The sequence below is a fragment of the Stegastes partitus genome, unplaced genomic scaffold (assembly GCF_000690725.1).
Source record: "Stegastes partitus isolate 25-593 unplaced genomic scaffold, Stegastes_partitus-1.0.2 Scaffold160, whole genome shotgun sequence".
In the NCBI taxonomy this organism is placed as follows: Eukaryota; Metazoa; Chordata; class Actinopteri; family Pomacentridae; genus Stegastes; species Stegastes partitus.
In genome coordinates this window covers 258,429-263,330 of record NW_007577891.1, presented here as the reverse complement: position 1 = coordinate 263,330, position 4,902 = coordinate 258,429, and the positions used below count along the sequence as shown (strand labels likewise).

General features: G+C 44.3%; 1 long non-coding RNA gene across 1 annotated transcript; it reads left to right on the top strand.

Moving 5' to 3' along the window:
• Positions 1-761: 761 nt before the first annotated feature.
• Positions 762-1,799, top strand: LOC103355612 (uncharacterized). The gene is made up of 2 exons (XR_520100.1): positions 762-1,249; positions 1,322-1,799. It is a non-coding gene; the product is annotated as an uncharacterized LOC103355612 (long non-coding RNA).
• The last annotated feature ends 3,103 nt before the right edge of the window (positions 1,800-4,902 follow it).

The window sequence follows — 4,902 nt, the reverse complement described above, 5'->3', positions numbered from 1 at the left end:
ACTGCAGTAACTAAACCTGTATTCACTGATCTGACTGCAGTAACTAAACCTGTATTCACTGATCTGACTGCAGTAACTAAACCTGTATTAACTAAAGTACCGACAGTATAAATGTGTTTGATTAACCAGTACAATATTTCCTCCTGAAATCTAAAGCAGTACAATTCATAAAATGTCATAAATGTTAAAGGTCACGTTCGGCAGATTTGTACTTGAGTACAGTACTCGAGTAAATATACTCAGTTACAGTTGGTGGTTCAGCTGAAGCTGTTTACTTTCAGTGGTGAATTCCTTCCTTACAGGAAGCTCACATAACATCCACACTGTTTTCAGCCATGTAATCAGATTACTGTATAAACATCCGTAGAGACAAACTGCGCTCAGACCAGCCAGACTCTTGAAATGAGCCCATCTGACTCCAAACACGACCAGCTGAAGGTCGGTTTCACACACTGAACCCAGAGTAAATTAGATTAAATAAGAATAAACAGAGTCTCCGAATATTAGAATAAACTGATTGTCTGAATAGAGCAGAAATATTTTATTTATCCCAGACCTGGCAAATTATTTCCATACAGCAGCAAAAAAGAAAACATCAAATCACAACAAGAAAGGGCTAAAGTTAAATACTATCAAAAAGAAATAAAAAGAATTAAATGTATCTGTATGAATATTAGAATAAACATAGTCTCTGAATATTAGAATGAACGGACTCACTGTGTCTCAGCTCTCACTTCAGTCCTGCAGCCTCCTGCAGCTCTGAGCCTCCTCTGGACTTCCTCCTCTTCCTTATACAGTGCCGGTCCACAGCCAATCAGAGACGAGCACCGTGACATCACAGCGGGCAGGTCAGAAGTTCATGTTCAGCCACCGACACACACAGGTGAGTTTTAATGAGACAGAGTGCAGCTCGCTGTCCAACATCTGGTTGTGACTGTGTCATGGTGCAGGACTTTGTGCTGCAGTGGAAAACGAGGCCACAGTGAGAAAAAACAACAGACAGAAAGTGAGCTGAGACGGTTGAAGTTGTGCAGAAGTTGAATCTGTTGTGCAGCAGCTGTCTGCCTTCCTGTATATCCAGTGTGTTATCTGGAGCTGCAGGGAGGGAGGGGCGGCTCTGCACTCAAACCCACGTGACTTAAAGGAAAGCAGCTGCTGGAGCACATGCTTTACAAGAACCAGCAGAACGGGCAGAGCCGGAGAACGGGCTCGCTGTGATGAATGCGTCTGCAGCAACAGCAAAACACTTGTGAGTGAGACAGGAGCTGCTGCAACGTTTCATTAATACAACGCAGAACATTAACTGTTTCCACTGACTTAGGAACCAACGAGGGCAAAAAGCTGACGGTACCAGAACAAACAGTCATCTTACAGGTGAAACTGGCAGCTTCAAGAACTCATCTTAAAGCTCCAAGTTCTTCTTGGTAATAAATCCCGGTTCTGAAAAGCTGGTTGAACCGTCGTGAACTTTGAACAAGTGCTGCAGCACTGAACCCACAAATGATGAAAACACAAAGAACACATCAGCTAAAAGTCTCTTTTGCCTGGTTCTGTCTGATGTTGCACTTTGTTTAGTCTGTGGTTCATTTTGCATGTTTTGCTTGTCTTTGCTCCTTTTGTTTCTAATCTCATCGAGCATCTAATTTGACTTGTTTTGTGATTCAATATTCAAGATCTTTCTTTGTCACAAACCCAATGAAACACAATCTAACCCACAGTGAAATGTTTTGCGCACTTGTTCCAGACTGAAACAAGAATATTGTGAAAGAATAATGAATAAAACACACAAATATATAAAGTGGGCGACTGGAGTCCTCTTCAGTGTGCTGAGACCCAGGAGTTACTCGAAGCGCTTCCTTAGAAGTGTTAAGGCGGAGGTCGGCGGTGCTTTTAACAATGCAAATAAGAAGAAGAAGAAGAATAACACCACCACCCTCGTCCCCATGGTAACAACATGTGGTGAGAGCCTAAAAACCTTTTTATTGACTCTCAAGACCAATTTTGAGGAGCAGAGGGGGGTTTATGATGTGCTGATCTCTAATCTCTGTCTTTCGCAGAAACAAAACCTGAAAGATCTTCTCATGCACTCTAATTTGAAGACAGAAATGCAAAATAGGGAAGCGCTTCGAGGGTCAGAGATGGTTTTATTTGTCTCCCCAACATTTTGAATTGTTACGATAGAATTAGGTTTTAATCCCAGGCAGGGAAAAAAACAATAGACCCAACCGGTTTAAATGAAAAATAGTAGCAGTGATTCCATTTGCATTTGATAAGGTCGTTTTTTGGTATTTGCTGGAAATACTTACCTCCTGCTTCCCCAGGGCCTCACCCCCACAGGATTTTATTAGGATTCTCTGAGGTGGGGCAACAAATGNCCTCCTCTCCGCCTCCTCTCTCTGCCTCCTCTCCTGCTCCAGCTGGGCCTGCCGCCTCCTCTCCGCCTCCTCTCTCTGCCTCCTCTCCTGCTCCAGCTGGGCCTGTCGCCTCCTCTCCTCCTCTGCTCGTTGCTCCTCTTCGAGTCGGGCTGCAGGAGAGTGATGATAAATGTTACATCTGCTGTTACTTGAATCCTGTTTAGTTCTTCCTCACTGTGGCTCATTTTTCACTACAATCTAAAGTCCTGCTCCTCTATGGAAAGGGAACAACATGAAGAAGGAGAGAGAACATATGGTTACGATGTAACCTTGGTTCTCTCCACCCACTTACATATTTCATATGTATGGGGAATCACTCGACTGCTCGTCAGGGTCCGTGGATACTTCCTCAAGACACACTGACTTGCCCAGTCACGCTCCACAGGCTCCCTTTAAAGCACCTGTGCTGGTGTGAATTCACTGACAGTTTTGATTGACATGTATCTCAGAGTGGCCAAAAGAGTGGGAGACTATGCACATGACAAAAAACAGATATTTGATCTGGGGAAACCTCTCCACTGCTGCATCCCTGGCACTCCTCCTGCAATACAGGGCTTGCACCTTCACAGATATCTTTGAGGCAACCTTTATTATTATTGTTGTTGTTATGGTTGTTTAATCAATAATAAATAAATAAATAGATTAATTAAGTAGTTAATTATATATTTAATTTAAGTATTATTATTTATTATCTTCATCATCGTCGCCATCATCATTATTGTGATTGATATTGTTATTATTATCAACATCATTATTATTGTTCCTATCATTAGTGTCATAATCACTATTACTATTATTATTATTTCCATAATAACTGTCATCATATGAATAGCTTTTTGTTATTATTATGATTACTATGGCATCCTGTGTCAGCGCCTCCAGGAAGTGGGAGTCACAGGGACGGCTCTTGCCTTCTTCCACTCCTACCTCTCAGGAAGACAGGCGCTCAGAAAGTTGGGAGAAACCACTTCCAGCAACAGACAAGTGGCCTCTGGTGTCCCTCAGGGGTCAGTCTTGGGGCCCCTGCTCTTTTTGATTTACATGTTCCTCCTTTGCAACATTCTGCGAAGCCATGTTATGGTATTTCATTCATATGAATTTCATATGATACACATGTTTATCTTAAGACATCTCCAGAAACACACCTTGTTCTCACCCGTGTTAACAAATGTTTTGCTGATATCCGCCTATAGATGAGCAGAAACTCCCTACAGCTGAACAACAGTAAGACAGAAGCCATCCTCATCGGCACCCCCCACCAAACAAACCTGGGTGTTGCAGAGACGTGGTAACCACGACAGTCCCACAACATCCAGAGACTTTAGGTATTCAGGACGGATCTCATCCACTCCTGGAGCTCTGCCACCAAAGAGCTTTCTAACCACCTCGGTGACTTCAGCCCGTGTGATGGACGAGTCCGCCTCTGAGTCCACAGTCTCTGCTTCCTCTTTGGAAGACGTGACAGCGGGATTGAGGAGACCCTCGAAGTAGTCCTTCCACCGCCCGACGACCTCCCCAGTCGAGGTCAGGAGGTCCCCACCCGCACTGTGAAGAGTGTTGGTGGAGAGCGGCTTTGCCCTCCTGAGGCGCCGGACGGTTTGCCAGAATTTCTTCTAGGCCGACCCTGTTGACTGCAAACCCAACTGCAGCACTAAGTTTGACACAACTGTAGTGGGTCTAATCAGCAACAATGATGAACAAACTACAGGAAAGAGGTGAAACAGCTGGACATGTGGTGCAAAAGTCACAATGTCTTCATAAATGTGGAGAAAACAGATTGTTGTTGACTTTGGGAGAACTTAGAACCAACATCAGGTGAGCACCAGCAGATGTCTGGAGGTGAACATCACTGAGGATGTCTCCTTGATAAACACCATGTCTCTGGCCTAGAAAGCAGCAGCACCTTTACTTCTTTCACAAACTGAAGAGAGCAGGAGCCCTAACGTCCATCACGCTCTGCTTCTACTGAGGCACCACAAGAATTTTCCTGAGCAGCTCGCCACTGCTGGGTTTGGAAACTGCAACCCCTCCAACCGTAAGACCCTGCAGCCCTTAATAAACACAGTTGGGGAAAAAATAAATTCCTCCTCATGGACCCTACCCATCCCTCCACCTGCCTTCAGGTGAAGGTTCTGCAGCCTCCAGACAGCTTCTTCCAGCAGGCTGGATGCTGAAGTCCCTCCACCCATCCACCTACATCCAGCACTGGACTCTTTAGGAGTGTCTCTGTTGTCTCCCAATATGCTGCCACTGATGCCATTTTTGCACACCTGTATATTTTAGTTGTGCTCTTTATATATATTTACATTTGTCTTTGTTGCACACTGTTGGACTCTGGGAAGCTGCGTTTAAATTTCTGTGTATGTACTGCACATGTACAGATATTGATAATAAAGTTCACTTTGACTTTGATAATCAGTGATTTCCTGATTACAGACGGACTCTCACCAAAGTTGGGGCAGCTGTCGACGATGAAGCCGGACACGTT